The following is a 23,499-nucleotide window of genomic DNA, read 5'->3' as shown; positions in this document are numbered from 1 at the left end:
CTAGCCAGCCTGACCCAGGGGAGAAGACATGGGTGGTTGGCCGGCCTGCCTGCTGGTCAAACTCCTGTTCAAGGGGACAATTTGCATATTAGCCTTTTATTATATAGGATATACACTGAGTGGCCACATTATTATGTATCCAGAGATCATAATAATCTGGCCACTCAGTGCAAGTTTCAAGTGTATACTTTTATGATACATAATCTGTATATTTCATCTCTTTATTTTTACTCCTCTCTTTCTTCTCTTCCTGCCCAAATTCAGTCATTTAACACAACCCTGCCCTTTTATAAGTTCTTCCTTGTGCAGCTCAGTTTAAGTTCATTTTTCTTGGCTTGAATTCTAATATAATAATTTTCAACATTTAATTATTCTTAATAATGTTTGCAAACTCTTATGTCATATATTATGTAGATAGCTATCACCTCCCGAACAAGAACACTCACTCCAAAAGGACAAATATTCAGACCTTATATTTCTTCGCTTATTCTTTGTATAGTGCCTTCCACATAGGAAATGCTTGATACACATGTACAAATGTGATTTGTTTTATAGGCAATATGTTGCCTCAATTATTGGATAAGAATTAGACAATGCATTGGTTTTAACACAAGTAGAAGCAATAGCCCAATATCTTAGAAATCTAAGATTTATATGGCTTTTTTCCCTATATCAGTGTGACAAATAATAATTTTAGGAGCCTCATGAATTCCCAAGAATTTATCCAGAAAACTAAGACTTGGGTACTTTACACAAAAACTCTATAGTCCCAAATCAAAAATACTTAGCCATAAGATTTCCTAGAAGAACAAACAAAAACACTCAAGATCCTTTAAATAAGTTCTGCGTTTTTTTGTGTGTTTTATAATACCAGAGGGACCCAATTAAGTATACCACCTCCACCTGCCCTCAAAACCCATGAACAGTGCTTCAGCAAACACACTGAGACTAAAGCTTCAATCAATAGAAACTCCCAGGAGTAGACTAGAATGACAGAAAATGTATTCCCTAATTTTATTTGCTCACACTCTGGGATAAAATACTTAAAATCCAAAAGTTTAGCCCTTAAAATTACCAAACAAAAGCATATTTCCTAGGTTGCCAGAGAGTCCCAGAAAAATTATGAAAACGAATTCATAAAATTGTGCCAGGTGCTATCATCTGTCATTACTCTATATTTAAATATGAAAATGAGACAGAGCAGGGACAGAGATGAGGAAGGAACACAGGCAAACACTGATCCTGCTCAAACAAAGCAGATTTTCTCTGTCTCACAAGGATAGTCCAAAAGGTGGAGTGAGCCACAAAAACACGCCATCATTCCTTTTGGCAAACGGTAGCTTAAGAAAGAGACAAGCTATAATATTCTTCATCCTATGTAGTTCCTCCAACAGAACCGGAGTGTGTGTGTGTGTGTGATATTACTAGTGTCATCTGGTGATCCTTGATTGTCCTGTCATATTTCTGTGTATGCATCTCTAGAGTAATCAGGTGGAGACCTAGTTATGTCATTGTAGGGGCCATTACATGTCAGTGTTTGAGGGTCCTTTCTCTTGGACTAGTTAATCTCCTCAGAGGAGATTCCTCCGATCTCCTTACTGGATGGTACAAGCCTTGTTATCAGTATTGAGGTGGGAGGGGCTGGGGTATCCCCTTCAGCAAGACAGACTTCATTTAATCTCTCTGTTTTTCGGAAGAGACTACTACTCTCCGCCAACCTGCAGAGGACCGGAATGAGGAAGGCATCTGTAGCTGCAATGCTCTTTTCACCCAATTCTGCTTTTAGCCTCATCTCAACCCTAGTCTTGGAAGCATCTGTTGCCTCCAAACCCCAAGCCTTTCTGGGCTTCCTTAGTTTGATGGACTTGCCTTTTTAATTTTAATGTTTATTGTTTCAATTACAGTTTACTTTCCATATTATTTTGTATTGGTTTCGGGTACACAGCAGAGTGATTAGACAATCATACACTTTACATAGTATCCATCCCAATATTTCCAGTACCCAACTGACACCATACATAGTTATTACAATATTATTGACGATAGTCCCTATGTACTCTGCATCCCTGTGACTAATTTGTAGCTATGATGGACTTGCCTTTTAATGGCTGCCCCTACTCCTCAGGCTGAGGCTTCACCTGGACTGTTCTGCCAAGTTGGTTACCAGTCATCCATCAGCTTGCCATTCCCGCATCTCATGTATCGCTCCTGTCTGCTGTTGTCTGCTCTCCCATCATCTTTGTTCTTATGAATTTTCTGCCTCTTGTCGTTCCTTTGTTGTCATTTTAGCGTTTCCAAGGAAGTGGCTTTTCTGAGTTTAGACAGAGGTGCCTGGTTATATTTTATGTCATCTAAAGGGCTTCTCTCTAAACAGCCCCATATGCCTGGTGCCTACCCCGCCCCCTTCTTCTTCCTAATTCATAAATCAGAAGTATCCAACACAGGAGATACAAAAATAATGTGTATTTTAAAAGAACTACACAGTTCTTTATCACTGAGAGCCTGAAACCATCTAATGTTTAGCATTTTGTATGTGTTATTTCTACGTAAGTGTGCGCCATAGCCATATTTTATATGAACCTTCTAGGGATAGAGAAAGGCTTATAATCAATGTTATACAATAGTGTTAGCTGAAAAGTGCTCATATTTGCCTCCCAAACCTCCTTTAGTTCACACTATGAAGTCGCAACTTGCTCAGATAATGAATTAGTTTCAAACAAAATGTTCACTCATTGGCTTTATGCCAAGAAGAATACTGTTTACGGCTGATCATGATGGTTTTGTGGAAAGATGATGGTTTTAAAAGAGTCTACATTTTCATTTCAGTATCATCAGACTGCAAAGTTTCTCATCTCCAAAAGCACATCCAGATTCATAAACACTTGAGCACGTTCATGCCAGAGTTACTATTGGCTGAGGGTTCCCCTGGCGTCATTTGGGCCTAAGGAACCACTTCCTCTAAAAGCCCTCACTGTCAGCTGTGCTGATTCACACCTTCTCGTTTTCTTTTTACAACCAAAGACGCCAGCTTTGCCTTGCACGGACAGGGCTATGGGTGGCTTTTCCCTCTGCTTCTTCAGAATTCATTCCTATCTGCCATTTTCCCTGCTTTGCCCCTGCCTCCTCCCCAAGCCAGGCTCCTGCTTTGCCCCATCTAATCCTCCCAATACATGAGGACTTGTCAACAAGAAGCAGACTTCCAATGTGTCACTTCTCTTTTGAGGAGTTCTAATGCTGTCACCCGCAGAGAGAAGCCAACACATCTTAGCAGCCAGGGCTGTGCAGGTCTCCCCAGTCAGAGCACATGTACCAGCTCCCACTCAAACCCACTCTCACCCCCTCCCCTCCCACTCAAACCCTGTGCTCACCCCAAAGCTGCCAATCCCTTCCTCAGGGGCAGTTACTTATCCTCTCAAGTATATCTCTCTCTGCCTCAATTATTCCTGCTTTCCAAGGCCCTGATTCTAATCCATCTCCCTGAAAAGATTCTCCCACTGCCTCCAGGGACAATCAGTCTCTCGGGAAAATTAATGTGTCACTGTCTTTTGGAAAGCAAATCATATTCTGTCTGGCATCAGTGGGCTGGTGTAGACGTCTGTCATTACCTCAGATAAGACAAAACATCCTCTGCCTGTACAGCTAGCTCCCCGAGAGCCTACCACAATGCCATGTGCATCTACTTAGCAATGAATCAATTGCTTTTGAACAGCAGTGAGTTCCTGTTAACATGGATGTGCCAAAAGCCTATACTTTAACTCCAAACCAATGAGTCTGCTCAACACAGGTTGTAGGAAGGAGAGGCCGGGTCCTTGTCTTACATGCATCTTGCACAGCCACTTGTTCTCCCAGGCTTGGGCATACTGCCCAGCTGCTGAGCAGACACCATGCAGAGATGTTAAATGAATGAATGAAAGCCTTTAGCATCTTCCTTAACAAACATTCATGTCCCATCATTCCCAAAGAGTTGCTGGGTTAGTGCTGATTACCAAACCTGAAATTTCTCTTCATGTTTTTTCATATTTTTCGAACATCAGCAGCTATACTGAAACAGCCCAGTCCGCTCCTATGTCCCCAAGAATCTTGCTCCATCAATTGGTCTCATCCATCATGCTTCGTATTCCAGCCCATTGGCCAGGACAGATGTGAATTTCATTCTCCCAGTCCCTGTATCATTGTTCTCACTAGTATAATGTTTTAGGATTTGATAAGGTAGAAATGCAGAATTCTCAAACATGTTTTTAAAAATGAGAAGCTTAGTGATACTCAATTCTTTAGCCACCAAAAATAACCCCAATCTTTTTCATTATTTTTCCAATGCTCCTTGAGTACTTAATAAGTGCTCGTCTCTTTGCTAGGTGCTGATGTGCAAAGATGATGTTACTCAACTGTAATTCAATACAGGGTTCCTCATCTTTCGTATAAATAGATGAAGCTCATGCTCCTCTCTAAATATAGCCCTCTGGAGAGAATTGGCTTCCTCAGTACACAGTTTGCGAATGATTCATAGAAAAAAGGATGTATCTTCTGTATACTCTCACCAACCCACAAGGTATTTTATTAAATATCATTGTATCATTTCCTATTATGAAAATAATAGCGTTGTGGTTTGTTTTCCAAATTTTAAAATGTTACATTTTGCTATGTTTTATAACATACATTTATTCAACAAATGCTCAGAGTGCCATACCAGCAAGATGCTATAGTTAAAATGGTGACTGATAAAGAAAATGCTTATTAAATTATATACAAAATGCTAACAAAGAGCTCCTTCCCCTGCTCCACCACCTTTTCTCCTAAGAATCACTGATCTACAGAGCTAAGAGTAGATTTTTTAAATTTTCATGTTTTTATTTATTTCAGAGAGAGGAAGGGTGTGAGAGACAGAGATAGAAACATCAATGATGTGGCAGAATCATTGATCGGCTGCCTCCTGCACACCCCCTACTGTGGATTAAGCCAGCAACCTGGTCATGTGCCCTGACTCAAAATTGAACTGCTACCTCCTGGTTCAGAGGTCAATGCTCAACATGGGCCATGCAAGAAACTATTTAATGCATGTATAATTTTCCAAGACACTCTTATTCCCATTCCATTTTTAAAATAAATTTGGTTAACTTTTTGCCCGTATAAAAATATTACATGATTAATATAAAAAATGCAACCAAAAAAAGTGGAAGAAGCAAAAATAATTCATTCATAATCCTACAACAAGAGTCAGCTTTGTTAATGGTTTTATTTTTTCTAGTTTTATTCATCTTACTAGATATCTTTTACTCTAAAAGGATACATAACAAAAAAGATATGAGACCAATGTGAGGAAGATTAATGGTATGGAAGGACCTAATATGAGATCAAACAAATGTAAAAACCACAAAACTGTCAAACCACTAAAAATCAGAATACACATTTGAGTTCATTATGACTATAAACCAAATATGCTTTGCTCTTATTTACTTGGTTATTTTTTAATAGAATTCCTTGAATATTCACACAGAATTCTAAATGTTGAAAACTAGACCAAATTTATAAATAACAATAATTAGTAGACATTAAAAAAATACTATCTATTATACTCAAAGAAATGAGTCCTATACCTGACAATAGATAAATAGATCAGTGGACTATATGAAAGAATAAAAAAACAGAAAATAGTACATGTGGAGATTTAATTTATTAGGGAGAAGACAGTTTCTTGTATATGGGATGTTTAAGCAATTGGTTATCCATCTAAAAGAAAATACAGTCAGGCCCTCTACCTTTATATAACAATAAATTCCACATGGAAAAAAATGCTAAAATATTACAAATAGAAAGAAATGGATATTAGAAGTTAAGTTAGAAGATATTTAAGAAAATAGATGGGAAGACATTTTAAAGTAAGACAGGAAATCCAGATTCTGTAAAGGAAAAAAAAGATAGGTGTGATAGCCTAAGGTTATTTTTAAAATTTTATGGCAGAAAATTAGAAAAATAAAAGAATAAATCAAACATAGAACAACTAATATGATTAAAAAAAAACTATAATATTCCAAATTATTTTATAAATTTATGAGAGAAAAAAGCAACTATGTTGGAGGGGGGGTGGCGGCGGAGGGAGGGGAAGGCAGAGATTGGCCAAGGATATACATAAGTAAGTGACAGATAAAAAAATCCAAAGAAACAATAAAAATATGAACACACTCAACCTTATTAGAAGTCAAGAAAATTAAACTTAAATTAGTAATGCTAGCTCCTTAGACTAGCAAAAATTAGACAGTGGAGAATTACAAGGGCAGTGGAGATGTGAGGGAAATTATATCTCAAATATCACTAGTGAGAATGTGATTTATTATAATATTTTTAGAAAATAATATGAGAAACCCCATTAACATTCAAAAATACACCTACACTTCTACTTTTGGAAATTAGACCATAAAAATAAACACCAACAGCTAAGAATATATGTCTACAAGTATTTGTAGTGGGGAGAAAAAGGTTTTTATGTACTAAAAACTTTTCACAACAGAATGCCTTTTGTTAGCAGAATGCACGAACAAATTTTAGCAAATTTATACCTCCTTCAAGTATTGAAAAAATAAGATAGATGATATATCTTTATTAGACCTCCAAAATATATTCAGTGAGAAAATGAAAATACAGAATAATACTAGTACACACATAGGCATATATAGCCTGATCCCATATTCTAAAATAATTAGGGTCCATTCTCCTGTATATGAGCGTATGTGTTTGTATAAGGTGTGTGAGATAAAGACAGCAGTAAGGGAACATGTCAAGCTACGTTCATTGGTGTCTCTGAAGCAGGCAAAGCAAAAAGAAAGGAAGAGGAAGAAAGACAAAAAAAAAAAAAGAAAAGAAACGACTGTTATCATAGAAAGTATGCATGCTGCTACCACAACAGAAGAAAATCAACTTTATTCATTATATTGAGAAAATAATCAATACTAGAATAAGTCCATGGACAAGGAACTGAGGTGACATGGCCAAATAAAATAATGATTTAGTTTCTAGAGAAGATTGTGGACAATTTTTGCTTGGCATCTTTAATGAGAGTTTCTGGAAAATAATAGTATTTAAAAGGAAAGAAGAAAAATTTTTTAAGAACCATAAAAGTAGTTTTGCCCTTTGACACTACATTTTGGCTTTTAGGAATTATTTATTAGGAAATAAACAGAGATGTGGACAATGATACTAACACCTAAGTAATTAAATTCTAATGGTAAGTAAATTCTATAAGATGCAATATAATTTTAATTTGCAAAATACATACTGTATATGTGTGTAAATACATATGTATGTTATGTATATATGTTATACATATATATTATACAATATAATGTTAATGAAAACCCAAGATATAACACAATTTCACTTGTAAAATAAAAACTTTGTATATGTGCATGTGTGTGTTTGTGTGTGTATATGTGTGTGTGTGTGTGTGTGTATCTATACAAGGTATGTATTGTACAAATGGAAATTGTGTTGTATGTTGGGATTTTGTTAACATACATGGGAATTTTTTATTTTTAATGTACAAATATATATTAATAAATACATATACATATGTTCTAAGCAACAGATTTAAAGAAAATATACTAAAATATTTTTAATGAGTATCTGTGGCTGGTGAGCATGTAGGGGATATCTGTCCACATCTTTATTCTTTACTCAAAACTTGTTAATATTAATGTGCATTCTACAATAGGCAAAACACAAGAACTGCTTTTAAATGGAAGCATAAGGAATGTAATGAATTCATTTAAAAATGACAAATGGCACTTCTAGACAATTCAGTGCTCCAAAGCATGACCTTCCTCCAACTTCCGTCAACATTAGAACATGGCATCAAAGCCGAGAGCAGCATCAACCTGTGTCCACATCATCTGGATAAAGGTTAAAGCATAGAGCCCCCTAGCTGGACAAACTGCCCCTGCCCCCGGTATCATATGAACCCCACACAAATCCTCAGGTTATGAGGATGAATCAATCAGGTAGGCAGCCTCAGGGAGGCGACAACAGAAAGCTTTCCTGTGAGAACCAGCAGAGCTGTCTTTACAGTACCTCCACTGAACAACATTGGAAATGGATTTTTTCAGGTCTCCAGCCAGAGCGGATGTCTACAGTTCGATCTGAGGGCTCAACATTGGAAACGCCGGTTCTCTTCCGGGTAGAGAGGGTTTCAACCAAAACGCAAGGCAGGGGTACTGACGTGGGAGACAGATGTGCCTGCAGTGGGGCAGCTGGTGCGATCCCGTGGCACAGCAAGGACAACCAATAAGCTTTCTTGTCCCAGAAAATCTTCCCTGAGAGGACCCAACAGGCCCACAAGGTAACTACTAACCCTCTGAGGCATGCTTCTCCCTCCCACCCATCCCTGGGAAGGACTTTTGCTTCCTAGTTGACACAACCACAATTCCTACCACATCCTATTTCCATAGCCCAGTGAGATTGAAGAAAGAGCAACAGAAATATGGGCAAAATTTTTATTTAAACACACTAGCCAACTCCCTTGTTGCCAAATCAATGACAAGGAATGTGTTCTGCATGTTTGAGCTGAGTAAAGATCATAAACTATTCTGTAATTTTGTCAGTACTCAATAAAATCATATTTATATTCTGGTGGACAATAATATATTAAGGATTTTTAAAAGATTTTTATTGATTTTATTTTTATAGAGGGAGGGAGGGAGAGAGAGAGAGAGAGAGAGAGAGAGAGAGAGAGAGAGAGAGAGAGAGAGAAACATTGATGTAAGAGAGGAACATTGATCAGCTCCCTCCTGCATACCTACTGAGGTTCAAGCCCTAAACCCGGACATGTGCCCTAACCAGGAATTGAACCAGCAACCTTTTGATGCACAGGACCATACCAAACCAACCAACCCACGCTAGCCAGGGAAACTACTGATAATATTTAAATAGATGCCAAAACAATGACTAAAAATTATCATAGAAAATGTAGACATGGCTATGTGCATGCACGTCCTCAGTTGATTCTAGCTTCTGGTGCCTGGCTCCCTTTGACAGCATGGAACCCAAACCTCCTGATGATGACAACAATTTTCACTGCTTGTAAGGATACATTGTTGTTGTATACACAGAGCTTCAGACTGGATAGAAAATTCTGATCCGTTTCTTAGCTCCCATGTGTCAGGTCAACAATATGAGTAGAAAGCCACCATAATTTGCAGTGTGGCACTGTTACGTAGACAGACCAAAATAAATTGAATGAACCAAACTGGATCTTTTAGACTCAACCAACCATAATCAAAGTGTGTATTAGGGCTCCTATTAGTACATATTCAAATAGATAAATTAATAAAATATGTCCCTTCTCTTGGCACCCAGCATAAAGGCAAGCATTATAATAATAAACAGTACTAGAATATGTTTACTGGTTTGCAATTTACTTAGAGACAAGATTAAAACCACAAGATAGAGTCAAAACCAGGAGAAATCACAGCAAATAGGTACTAGTAAGAATGGAAATACGGTGCTAAAGTAATTTGACCCAAATAGAGAATAAAGAGAACATAACAGGAGCTTATTTATTAGTGGAAATGAACATGTTGTTGTATTTTAATCAGTTCTTATCTTTTCATGTGTGATTTGCCATTTTGTGGATTATCCTTCCTTCTGCTGGTTTTTATACATCTGAGTCATCTCTCGCCATCGTTAGTTCAGGTGTGTCCACGGACCCCAAAATAAAGTTTGCCATTAATATATGTCAAATTTAATTAGCAAGGCAAACCAGATGGCATGGCTACACTTTACTCGTCAAAGGACCCCTTCACCTCTCTAGCTTGGGTTCAAATCTGGTGGCACATCTTCACCAGTGGAGAAGTCCAAATGGGACCTGAACTTAATAAATGATACTGGTCAGTTAACCCTGGCCCGCTGTCTCTTTGCTAAGTAAAAACTGATTCAGATATAATCAGTCAACTCTATTAACTGGCATTTACAGGCAGGAAGAGGTACTCATACGATGACGAAAATAGAAATGGCTCTGTTTACACATGTGGCAAAGTCTTAGCCTTAGAGTTCTTGTCTTGAGTGGATGAGTTCTAAAGAGTAACAAGGAACAGTAAGAGTGTGTCCATGCAATGGGAATACAAACAGTTCACAGTGAGCACTTCAGCTCTCATTTCACTGAATTATAAGCTTCTCAGAGGAAGAGATTTTTTATATTGCTGCTGTATTTCCTTCAGCATCTAAGCCCTATACCCGCAAACATAACCTGCAAACCCATGTTCACAGTGGCTAAGATCTTGGGTAAGTGTTCTAAGTTCAAATCATGTTACCGCATTTATGGACTAGATGGTCTTCAGCAACTTACTAGATTCCTCTAAGTCTTGGTTTTGCTTCCCTAGAAAATGGGTATAATGATCCTCACTCCGAGAGATGTTGCAATGACTAAACAAGCTTTTCTCTATGAGGCACAAAGTACCATTACCAGCAGAAAATGGGATAAGTGTACAGGTCATATTACTGTCATATTTATTACTTGACTGAACTGATTCCAGAGATGATCAAAGGAGATCATAAAATAAATAGGACTTTAAAGAATTGATTTTTTTTATAACCTGACACTTGGATCTAAAAAAAAAAAAAAAACAGGAAGAAAGAATGGTTGAAGAACAACCCCACATGTGGGTATATCACTAACCAACTAATATATTTTACTAGAGGCCTGGTGCACGAAATCCATGCACTTGGGGGATGCCTCAGCACTGCCTGCGCTCCTGCCACCTCCACTGCACTCGCCAGCCATGAGCCCGGCTTCTGGCTGAGCCATGCTCCCCCTGCGGAAGGACACTGAACATCTGCCCCCTGCATTGAGCATCTGCCCCTGGTGGTCAGTGCGTGTCATAGCGACCATTCGGTCAATTTGCATATTAGCCTTTTATTATATAGGATGTATTGTATTCTTTGGCCCTTGAATGCTGTTTACATAAGACCAAATTTTAAAATTAATAGAGCCAAATATCTTTGGGAGTAGGAGACCACTGGTATTTTATTAATAAATGGAAAGGCAATGAAAAGGGAAGGATATGATGCTGGTGCTGTTACCTAAATGGCACAGTTAGTTATTCAGATAGACGCACAGTGAGTTCAATGGCACCTAGAATCCCCATGGCTTTGTTTCAGACCTCTCTCAAAGTCCCAGCCACGGCACATCCGTAGGCCTTTCTGGAATAATCAGCGTCAGGCAGAAGACCACTCAGAAACTGACAAGTGCGTGGAAACACGTATTGAAAAACTTCTAGTGGTTTGTATTAGTTCTTCCCCCGGCCTCAGTTGGGCAGAGGACTCATTTATTTGTTTAAAAACCTTTTCCTTCCTTCCTCTGGCTTCATTGTCTTGCTCCTCACTCTCCAAACTGACTGCGTTGAGCTGGCAAATAGCTCCAGGCACTGTCTCCTTGGAAGTAAGAAGCTAGTCTAGCTGCCCTGTTAGGAGTTCTATGATTCACACAGGATCATTCACAGCTGCTTTGACTTTTTTTTTTTTAATTAAATTTCTTGGGAGAGACACTGGTTAATAGATCACATAGGTGTCAAGTTAACATTTCTATGATGCAGGGTCTGTATGGAGGTGGGGGCGGGTAGTAAAGGGTAAAGGGGGCCAAATATATGGTGATGGAAGATGATTTGATTTTGGGTGACGATATTCAGACTCTTAATACAAGGATTTGAAGGACAGCTGTTGAAGATTCCTGCACCAGAGGAGCTTTGCCACAGCTTCTAAGCAGCCTGCCAGCCGCCATGCCCTCGGAGAAGAGGCTCTAGGGCTGCTTCCAAATCCCTCAGAACAGTCACCCTCAGACAACTGACCCAACCAGTCCCACTGCACCACTGCGGACAGTGGCAAAGGAACTAGTGACGTGATTTAACATTTTGGTTAGTCGCTAAGTAAAGTCTTTGCCTAGAAACCTTCATTTCCTGCACAGCAGGGCAAACCAGGCCCAACCAAAATTTTCCCAAAGTTCCGAGCCAGCTCTCCAGGGAGGAAGTGACCACGCAGGGCAGTATGTGCCAGTCTGTGGTCCTCAGTTAAACCAGGCTCAGTCACACTGGCATCTCTAGCTGATGGGCACACAGACCTGTGTCCCACCCCCCTCCCTGCCAGTTGGGCTGGTTACAGGAAAAAAAAAAAAACAAACCTTGCAGTGTTCCTTGGTGGACTCAGACTTCCTGGCTATTGAAGGATAGCATGGTATTTAGAAATCAGAGAGGATTTTAACCTTTCTATCACATGCCTGGCACTGGATTCGCAAACTGTTAAACGAACACACAGCCTCCCAGGTTGGCTTCTGGCAACAGCGGCAGCTTGTACTTTCGATGTAATATATGCACGGTTTTACAAGGGGTTGGCTAACGCGTTGAGAAATGTTCTGTGGAGGACATGAGGAATGGACCTAAAGATCAGCAAGCTATTTTCTCTTTTAAGTTTTAAATAAAAAACGACGTGATTGCTTAGTGATCAAAAACGCAAATGACATGGCTACTTGTCCACCAGATACATGTGTGTTTTTCATTACGAAACTCCCACTTGTCCCTTTCAATAATAAGTTCAATGGAAATGCTTCTCGGTGATGGAGAATGTCAGGATCATGTCTCCATTTCTAGGTAGGGAACTGAATATACAAACTCTATATTCTGAAGCTGTTCCAGTGTAGGGTTAAATTTGACACACACTCACATTGTGCTTCTTATTAGCATCATCCAACTGGCAGGAGAGAAAGAGCTTCTGAAATTCAAATCAGGAAATATTTCCACTTGCTAGCGGCTATGGTAGGACTCTGAGGGACACAAAAATGAAATAAAAAAGGTGTTTTGTTTTTTTTTTAAGTTTGGGTTTTCTGCATGTGGAATATACTATTGATCATTGTAGATACATTTCCTAACCTCCCCGATAATATGTTAAGAAACTTTGACCACACAGTGTACGGAAGAGATGTTTTAATGGGTTGGTTCACGGATCGTATCCCTCCCTTCAAGAAGCACACAGGGATACTGGGTGTACTGCTAGGCATCTGGCAATACAGGCTTGACAATCAAAGAAATTAAATGAAAAATTATTCTCCAAACCCAATGGCCAAATTGTGCCTTATGTATTCAAGGAAGAAGTCAGGGGAGAGAAACAGGAAACAAATATGCTCACACATACCTCAGTGGTGATTCAAAATTCAGATTAATTCCTACATCCTTTCTCAAAAGAGCTGTGCTAAGATTTGCTACTACAGTCCTGGGAAACATGCTAGAAGTTTTTGTGCTGTAGTCTTTCTATTTTTCTTCTTCGTTTGTTTTTTAAGAGGGAATGAAAGGGCGGTGTGAGTGGTTTCTAAAGATTTCCTAATTAAAGCTGATTTGATTCCTCACTTAAATAAAACAAGTGGTCTGCCCTGACCAGTTTTCTCAGTGTTTAGTGTGTCAGCCCTCGGAGCAAAGGGTCTCAGTTCAATTCCTAGTCAACAGCATGTACCTTGATTGCAGGCTCGATCCCGGGCCCCAGTTGGGATGGGTGCAAGAGGCTACCAGTTAATGTGTTTCTCTCACATTGATGTTTCCTTCTTTGTCTCTCTTCCCCATCCTCGCTCCCTTCTTCTCTCTCTCTCTCTAAAGATCAATGGTAAAAATACCCTCCAGTGAGGATGTAAAAAATAATTAAGAAAAGTGGTTAAAGCTCAAAGCAGTCTCACTTAGCAAAAGGCGCTGGGGAATCAATGTTTCACTAGTCTGTTCAACTCAATTTCCTTGACCACAGTATTTTACAAAGCTAAATGGGACATAAGTTATTTACTACCGATACCAGTGGCAACTTTGTTTTCCCATCTAAAAGGCTAGTGTGGCTATGTTTTCTCTTATTTGCAAGCAGCAATGAACCTAATTTATTAACATTTTCTCAAAAACAGAAAAAGAAAACAACAAATGGAAAATTTAACATTGAATTAAGGAGTGTTCAGAATTAACAGGTGCCCAATGACAGATTTATAGGGACCAATGAACTCTATATTTTAGGTCTAGGAAACATCTGCTCAGAGAAAGTGGTTTATGGTTTCCATATCAAATTTTTTTTTAAAATACCATATTGATCTGAGACTTTGATGGAAATTTTTTTAAGCAAAAGTAATGCAAATGCTATTCTAGATGGCTTGTTTACTTCATTATGTTCTATTAAAACCAAGGGGATACAGAAATTGTCATGCAAGGAAGTGATGAAGGTAAGAAAATATCATTTCCAATGGAAAATCATAAGCATATGCCATGGGGTAAGAAGGCTAATTAAATATAACATTCAATTAATCTACAAAAAAGAATTTTTCTCCATGTGAGTCCATAGATCACATGGGCTTCTACAATCACTTGGACCACTAATCAAAACAGTGAAATACAATCCCTGGAAAAACTCAGTAGACATGTCACAGATAGTAATACAGATACAGAGAAATTTTGCACAAACATGCAACAGCCGAAGCATCTTCTTTTTATTTTTTAACCCCAGTCTTTTAGGCTCATTTGAAATAATTACACAAAGCAAGGAATTGGCTATTATCCAATCAATTTAGACTATGGACACTGACCAAATTTTTTGACATTTTGCCCTCATCTCTTCTATTTTCAGCCCACATTTCCCCCCTCCACGGTGACTTTCTGGTTATGTATTATCTGGTTTTGGCAGTCTCTACCACCCACTCCAGATAATTGCTCAACTCTCCTCTTGGCTTCTTGTTGGGTAGGCTTGACCTAAGAGAATGGATGAAGAAAAAGTCAGCATTTCCTTTGATCTCTTGGAACTCAGGATTCCATTATATAATCTGCCATAAATCCTAGCAGTAGAGATTGACATCAACTTCCAAACTTGCCACAATCTGACACTCCTACTTGATTCATTAGGGATTCTGACATTTCTTAATTAATATGAACTCAATACTTAAGTTTATCTGTGGTAAGACTTTTTTTTTTTAGTTGCCTTCTTGATATTTTTAAGGGTTGTCTTGATTAATTTTTTTCTTCTACAATCTAAGCTTTATAAGCCAAATGTTCTAACTGGCTATATGCCTCTAAGGTTGAAGCTCACAGATGTTTCCTTGTGGCCATAACAAACACAACTCCTCTGAGAATAAGTTTGATAAATAAAATTGGCAATAAATTTTGAACTAAAGAGCTGCATAAAGAAGTCAAGTGCAGCCCACACTAACTACACTTTTGTGAGTCTACAAACTCGTCTAAAGTATTCAGTTCTCAACTATCAGTGGTAATGGATTCTAGGAATGCCATCAACAAATTAAAGTTTCAAACAATCCAAAAACCTCCCTTTATTTAGCATTATAAATCCCTTTCCCCACTGAACAACATATTACCATGACTGCTAACAAGTAGAAAATTGGCACACTTAAATTTGGCTTGTATTCCAAGTGCTGAGGGAGGAGTAAAATGGATAAAATCCAGGTGGTGAGAAGGAAGTGAAGCAAGGGCCCTGCATAGTCTAAACATGAATAATTTGTGAACTGCTCTGACTGCTTATTACTCAACTACATGAATATTGTTTATGCAACATAAATGCCGTAGTAAGCAGGAGACCATTGCTTTCTGCTTTTTTTCTTTCCTAGAAAACATTTTTCTATGACTCTCTTCCTTCACAAACTAGAATTGAAGCATCTCAATTTGTGAAGACTAAATGATCTGGAGGAATAGGCCAATAAACCCACATGAACAAATTTCTTCATGCCGAATATTATAAAGTCACCCTCTCCCTGCACTTCTCTGCTTAAAATACAAAGCCAGGCATTGTCCACCATGACACCTTTTCAGGAGAATAGTGTCATCATTTGAGATTTATTGTAACTGAAATTAAATTACTTAGTGTGTTGGCCTTTCCCCCAAACCCCACCCCCAATAAGACTTTGCCTTTTTTGTTTTCATTTTTAATTGGCACCCTTACCTTTTATTTCTCCTTAGAAGAGCAGGTAAGACAGGAAAAGAGAAAGCACAATCTGATCTCTTCCTAGTATCCTCAAGTCACTGAATTCAGTGCCCCCATCCCCTTAAGCATAAAGCACACAAACCAATAGAATGATGGCCTGTCTTCACTGCATCACTGACAGACACTTTGATGGGAGTTGGTAGTTATTATGCCCACTTTACAGATGGGAAAGCAGAGCGCTGAGCATGCAAGTTGTTTACTAAGGTTACTCAGCACATCGGTAGCAGAGTAATATCTTTTTACTGCCAGCCTACTTCTTTCTCCACTAGTCACTTTTGAAGCACAATTCTCTTTACAACCATAAGCAATCATTTCAAAGAGCAAGTCCTAAATAATTTTTTAAATTGTATTATAACTCTCTTGAACTGTTCTAATCACCTCCAAATTGATGTACTCCCTTTTCATCTGAAAACTTCACCTACACAGTGTTTTTCTAAGGCTGCCTTTTTATTTCATTCCAACTCTACTCCAAAATCTTTAATGCCTACACAGCAAGTCCAAAAATATGACATTCACTCCAGTCCTGAATGATCTCATACCACCTCCTTGCATGCTTCTCACCTATATTCCTCTGAAACTGGCTAATGATTCCCTAAAACTTTTCTCCATGTCTTTCCCATGGTCTTCCCTGTCCTTATATCTTTCTATATAAACATAACCCGTCTTTAAGGTCATGGGCAAATAGTGACAGCATCCATACCATCTCATCCACCTCTGAAACACCCAACCCCTTCCCCATTTCTCCCTCAACCAGAAGTAACTTCCTCTCTTTGTGCTTCCACACCATGGTGTTCATCACTCCCAAAGCACTCATCACCTTCTACTCTACCTTATATTATGTGGCTAGTGGCCCAGTGCACGAAATTCGTGCATGGGGGAGTGAGGGGGGCTGTCCCTCAGCCTGGTCTGCACCATCTCCAATCTGGGACTCCTTGGTGTATGTCTGCCTCCATGGATATCTCGGACCCCTCTGTGGATGTCTGACTGCCGGTTTAGGCACAATCCTGAAGGCCTAAACCGGCAGTTGGACATCCCTCTCACAATCCAGGACTGCTGGCTCCTAACCGCCCGCCTGCCTGCCTGCCAGCCTCATTACCCCTTAACCACTCCCATGCCGGCCTGATCGACGCCTAACTGCTCCCCTGCCAGCCTGATTGCCCCCAATGCCCTCCCTTGCTGGCCTGATCACCACCAAGGCTTTTAATAGTATAGATAGTATAGTCTACAGCAGTGGTCAGCAAACTGCGGCTCATGAGCCACAAGTGGCTTGCAAGCTGTGATCTGTCCCTCTGCTGACTGAGTTTGTCTACAGTACATATTATAGGCATTATACAATAATTTGTTGTCATAATATGTGCTTTACTGACCATAAGTGATAGTAAATGCCCTGAGGTCAGAGAACTTGTTGGGCTCTATTGAACACCACAGTTATGCCCCTGACTCCCTGGGTATCCCAGCTCCTCCCAAGGCACTGGAGAGAGTGCCAGTGAACAAACCCCATCTCTGCACTTGAGGCACTTTCGGTCTGGCTGGCAGCAGAGACTCCGGAACCTTGTAAATATTACTCACTCCTTAAATACAATCAGGAAGAGAGCCTAACCATGTTTGTCCAGTTAACTATATTGGATTCTGCCTAACCTTCATCTCTAAATATCCTATAGTAAAACTCAGCGCAAGGAGGATTTTCAAACCTCCATATAAAAAATTATATCTGTATCTTTCCCATCGTTTTAAAGTGAAATAATTAAAGCGGGCTGATGCTCTGATGCGATCATCTTCAATTAAACTCTTTTCCGTATTTGGGTTTAAGAAAACGAATCCTGACAAATGATTGGCTCAGGTACATAAAAATGAAAGTACAGAAAACAAATGTTTTCGTCAGATAAACTCAAAAGTCCTTGTGGATTCCTTAGGATCTTTGCTGGAATTCAGAAAGGGAAGAGCCCAGCGAGGCCACTTCTCTGAGCAGCGGAGCCAGGACAGGTCTCTGAAATGCAGGCCGTCCGCTTGCTAAAGGGCCAGCCCCGGGGAAGAGAGCTGTTCAGGGGGCTCAGCTGCCATTGATCCAGAGAACAGCTGGAGGGGATCGTAGGAGACCTAATGCCCACGACTCTCTACTCTGCCAGCAAAGCACCGGACCGAGCCCAAGAGCCATGAGTTCATCCCCTGAGCAAGTCTTCCACTTTCAGCTCCCCCAGGATTGTGATGTTGTGTGGCCTGTCTCTCCCCCTCTACTTGGCAGTGCCCACCAAGGGCCTGTGTGTTGACTTCAAGGCTGCAAAAAAGGGGAGCTGCTCTAAATAGGGGAGTGGAACCAGGTTGAGCCCTTGAAGGCTGGGGTAAGAGAATGAGGCTCAGGTGTGCAGCCACTAAGTCACTGTGGTTTTGTAACAGAAGGTCCAGGAAGCTCCCAGCCACCTGTCCACTCAGAGAAGTCGGGAGCCTCCTGAGGCAGGGTGAGCCAGGGAGGGGAGTAGCGGAGGGTGAGCAGCAGGCTCCCTGAGGCTGTCCTAGGCCACTCCTCCCATCCTGTACGCCATGCTCACGCTCAAGCCCAGCCACATGGCCAGGAGGCCCAGACTCCGGGCCCACACTGTAACTGGGGCACACACCCTGGGGTCCTTCAGGACATTGTCAACCGTCCCTCACACCCATTCCGTAGCACCACACCGGCTGCTCTCAGTCACTTGGCGACAAGGTTTTGCCTGTACCTAGGAAATAATTTATACTTTCCAGATAAAAACGTGCATCTTATTAAAATGAACTTTTTACGAAGCTCTTTCACAGAGTTTACTTAATTTAATCCTCATCAGTAGCCCCTTTCACAGATGAAGCCACTGAAGCTGAGAGAAAGTGTAGTACGTTCTCCGTACAAGCTCCGCTTGCTTCTCCAAGGCAAGGATCAGATGGATCAAAAACTTCAGAAATGAGTATTGTATCCAGTAATAGTGGAGGGCATGAACTTTCAAAACACTAACCTTCCAGTTTAGGATTGTCACTTGTAAAGTGGTTGACATTGGACACGTTACGTAACGTTGCAAAGCCTTCGTTCCCTCATTTGTAAAGTTGGAATTATTCTATTGTTTTCCAGTTAAGATCGCTGTCAGGATGAAATCTGACAATGCCTAGAAACAGCATTGTGCAAAGTAAGAAGCCCCTGAACACTAGGTGCTGCTATGACTGCTTTAGCTACCATGGCATGGGCAGTAAATAATCGTTGCAGAGATCGTGAGAGAGGGGCTAACCCAGACTTCAAGTAGGATTGAAGTCGCAGCATAGTTCTCCATGTCCAGAGACTCACACCTTGCCCGAGAACCACATAAATCACTTTTTTCCATCCTCACTGAGGATATGTTTGTTGATTTTAGAAAGAGAGGGAGGGAGAGAGAGACACATCTATCAGTTGACCTCCCATATGTTTCCTGACTGGGAATCAAACCTGCAACCCTTTTGGCTCATGGTTGCAACTGAGCCCCCAGGCTGGGGCAAAATGCTTCTTTTGATGCCAAAAAAACCGTAACAAGCTTTCTACACACTCTCACAGCATGTTCTTTGGTGCTCCTCTCATCACAGCAGAGTGTGACTGTCCTTACAGTCGCAAAGGAGAGGAACAAAGAAGGGAAGGATGTTGGAGGTGTTCACGCTTTCTCTCCAGACACTTCATGCTCGTTTCAAAAGCAGCAGCATGTGGACAGGTGGCCTGCTCAGGCAGATGGGTGTGTTGCCCTTTTTTATTCAGCTCAAGTTCCAAGTTATAGTCAGATGGATGCAAACTCCTAGAAGCTACAGCGCTGCCCATTCACAGCTATGGTGCTGACGATGAGTTCCGGTCATTTACTCAAACAGCATTCACTCAATCATTAGGCACTGTACTAGGCCTGGAATTAAAATGAGTTTCTGACTCTTGGAAGTGGGTTTAATCTTATTTGCTCCATACAATTATATCCGCCAGTTACTCATAAAACCCTACTTTGCAGGTGCGGAATTTGAGGCCAGAGGTGAAATTGCACAGCCAGACAGCGGAGGGAGCTGTGACCTCAGCCGTCTCCTGTGGATTTGCATTAAAGGACCTAATGTCTAATCCTCACCAAAGAGCCACTGCTATGGAAGACTGGAGCGGAGTATAAGCTTTCTAGAAAAATATTTCCAGGGGTGAAGAGATGGTTCAAGCCCGAATAAAGATGAGTGCGGGGGACCACATCTCAACCGACATCAATGGCATATGTGCCGTGAGTATGGTACAAACAATGCGGGCAGTCTGCTCAGAGCTGGTCACTGTCATTCTTGCCTGTTTTCTCGGTAGACAGTCTGCCACCATGAAGCAAAGCTGTTCTCTGTCCAAAGCAAACTGAAGCCCAACCGCTGGGCCCTGAGCCCCAGCAGTTGTTCTGACCAACTGGGCTAAACGAATATGGACAAATACTCAGAGAACCCCTAGATGACAATACGAAACTGGTTAGCAGGCGCCCAGGGAGTCTATTTCTATTGCATAGAGGTCTAGGGGGTGGTGGGGGGAAGGCAGATAAGACCTATCTCTACATCCTAAACTGCATGAAACATACAGCTCTTTGAAACGAGAGATCATTGTTGACTTTGTCCTTACTGCAAGTTTAAGACACAGGAGCGCTCTTCCTTTCCTTGGCTGTCACAGGCAATAAATCAAAACAAATATCCCCAAGGGTCTAAGAAAAATATCCTGCTGGTGAACATAACCTTTATATGCATATTCAACACTTTGCCTTTCCCCCCCCTACATGTCACATCTCTGATATTTACATTATTTTTGTTCCTCGTTTCTTTGAAAATCTAGCAACCTCTACAATAGCGTGTCCAACTTCTGGAGTATTACAGCCGTGCATGCCAAGGCCTAATATCTTCATAGGATATTCATAACACCGGAATGAACATTTGCATTGGAGAAATAGGAAGGAATTTTATTGGGTAGAAATGAACCCTGAACCCTAGGTCTCCGAAGTTCACATCCAATTTCATTGTTTCATATCTACACATATACACACACATACATATATACCTGTGCGTGTGCGTGTGTGTGTGTGCGCACACACAGGAAAAAAACAGACGATTTTCCCAGCAACCTGGCGCTCAGAACGCTCTGCCAGGCGATTTGATCTGGTCCCTAGAAACCAATAGAAATCTGGCCCCTCTGAAGGGGAATCAGAGCCATGACCCAAGTCCTGATAAAGCCCAACCCTTATAATCAAGTTGGCTTCATGGGCTCCTCAGAGAAGGAGCAGTGTTTACCCTCCTGACACAGCCTGAGACACAGCCGCATGCACATTTCCTGGGGCGGGTGGCGTTCCTCTCGCCAAAATGAAAGTATCCTGCCTGCCTCCTCCGTCAGCCCTGTGCGGGGGAGGCCCCAACGCACCCCCCCTCCTGCTGCCACCGGGGCTGGTCCCCTTTCCCAGGAGAGCAAACTGAGGCAGCAGGACCCAGGAGAACTGAAACCCCAGGGCAGAGCCGGCATGTCTCCCTCTGGCATTGCTAGACGGCTTAGCTTTTCAGAAAAACTCCACTGCCTTCAGGGAACAAGCCGTGGCTCACTCACATTGCCCCGCTCAGACTCACATAAATTACACACCACGGGGTAAGGGAACGGGACTGTGTGCGGGCCGGCCCGCCAACGGGCCAAGGAATAACTTTTAAAGCCCCGACCCGTTTCCACAACACGGTTCCTCAAAGCGAGAGTCAAGCCCAGTAAACACCCAAGGCAAGGCAGGGGGGTCATGCTGCGCTCTGAACCTGCTGAGCCTTCCTCCAAAGTGAGTGTCCACGAGACCAAGTTCAGATTTAACCTTTTAAAGTCACAGCAACATATCCCTGGAGCGACCAGAGCAGAAGGACCGTCTTTTCACATGGGAGGGAGCTCCAGAGTGGCCTCCTGCTTGTAAACAGCAGCACGCAGAGCAGACAGGGAAAAGAAGGTGACATAAACATGGAAAGAGAAGACACAGGAGTACCTGTTTGAGAAGAATGCCACTCAAGCCTGTCTTCTGATCTATGGCCTGGGCCAGAGACAGGGGCTAACCCTCCGAGCCCGGTTAGGAGCTGCTGAGCACGGAGCCTGCATTTTCAGTTTTGGTGAAATCGGCTCCGAGGCAGAAGACAGGAGGCTGCTCTGACCATGAAATTAGGAAATGCAGTCACTCAAAACTAAAGAACTAGCACCACCATTTGACTAGGAAGGGAAGCTCTCCCGTGCAAGGCAGAGGAGGGGGTGCCTTCCTCTCTGCGCACCAGGCCCGGCTCTCCCTGTCTCAGCCCGGGGGTCAAGGCTGCCGGGTCACCAGGGGTCGGTAAGCTGCCTCGTGGGCCTGAAGTGCCGTTCTGTAACCCGGCTGATTGTCTCTTTCCTGCGAAGACAGCTGGAAGTCTTAGCTGGAAAAATAAATAAGTCAATGTTGTTCCTCCAAAATCAGTTACAGCGAAGAGCACGCGTGGGGACACCCCGATGCCCTGGCTCAGCCACGGACTGAGCACGCTTGTCGCTGATTCATCGGCTCCTGGAGACCGTAACCTGCAGAGGCTTCGCGTCTCTGACTCCGCAGCCTTCCTTTCTGTCACATGACCTTTCCATGCACTGCCCGGCATTTCCTGCAGCCACTGGGGTTGTGGGTGTTTGGGCTTGATTACTCTGAGATCAACATTCCAAAGTAAAAAAAAAAAAGGGGGGGGGGTCTAAGAATTAAAATCGGAGCTTCTTAAAATAATATTGACATGGCAATACCTTCCACTGTCTGCTGTGCTTTAGGTAGTGTGCATTATAAAGGCCTTTTTAAACATCTTTTAGATGTCCCTATCTTACAAATGTGAGGAAAGACTGGTGTGCGGAAGTGAGGAGGGTAGAAAAAAGGAGGGGAGGTGCCTGTCTTGCTGCTGGGCACCCTAGAATCTCCAGGTGAAGGTTTGCGTCTGCAGAGCAATAGGTGAATCCCATAATCAGCTTAGAAAAGAAAAAGAAAAATTCTCTGGGGGAAGGTCAATGAGGGGGGGGGAGGAGGAGGAGGTTGAGACATATATACTACTACTTGTAACACTTTAAACAATAAAATAAAATTTTTTAATTCTCATAAGCAACACTTTAAAGCATTTTGAAAGGATCTTAACCCATCTTCAGTCTTCTCTGTGCCCATAAATGAGGTGACTATGAAAATCTGACTGGGTTCATTGCCACAGACCACGTGGAGCAGGACGCCTTGTTACTTGCATTTCATTCATTTCATTATGGTTTCTGGCAAAAGGTAATTTCTTCAATAAAATGTTTTGAACAGCTTAAACGTTTTGAAAGCAAAATCATTTTTTTAAATTAATTAAATCCTTCAGTTATTTTATTTGTCAAAATGCAGGAACTATGCTTTTCAGATGGCATTTAGTTTTTCTGTTAAAATCACTTGTACACATCGAGACAGAGGGAAAAATTACTTAGGTCTCCAAATAGGACATTCAGTAGATTCTGAACTGAAGGCTACAGATTGTTTTCTCTTCATTAGAAAA

General features: G+C 41.3%; 1 protein-coding gene across 1 annotated transcript in view; it reads right to left on the bottom strand.

The window, feature by feature from the left end:
- ESR1 (estrogen receptor 1) overlaps nucleotides 1-22,141 on the bottom strand; it is a 284,618-nt gene extending 262,477 nt beyond the window's left edge. Inside the window, exon 1 of the mRNA XM_084890184.1 lies at nucleotides 21,966-22,141. The gene's annotated coding sequence lies outside the window, so the exon portion shown is untranslated. The remainder of the gene's footprint in view (nucleotides 1-21,965) is intronic.
- Between the last annotated feature and the right edge of the window lie 1,358 nt (nucleotides 22,142-23,499).

The sequence above is a fragment of the Pipistrellus hanaki genome (assembly GCF_964339955.1).
Source record: "Pipistrellus hanaki genome assembly, chromosome: 7".
In the NCBI taxonomy this organism is placed as follows: Eukaryota; Metazoa; Chordata; class Mammalia; order Chiroptera; family Vespertilionidae; genus Pipistrellus; species Pipistrellus hanaki.
This window is presented reverse-complemented; position numbering and strand designations above follow the sequence as displayed.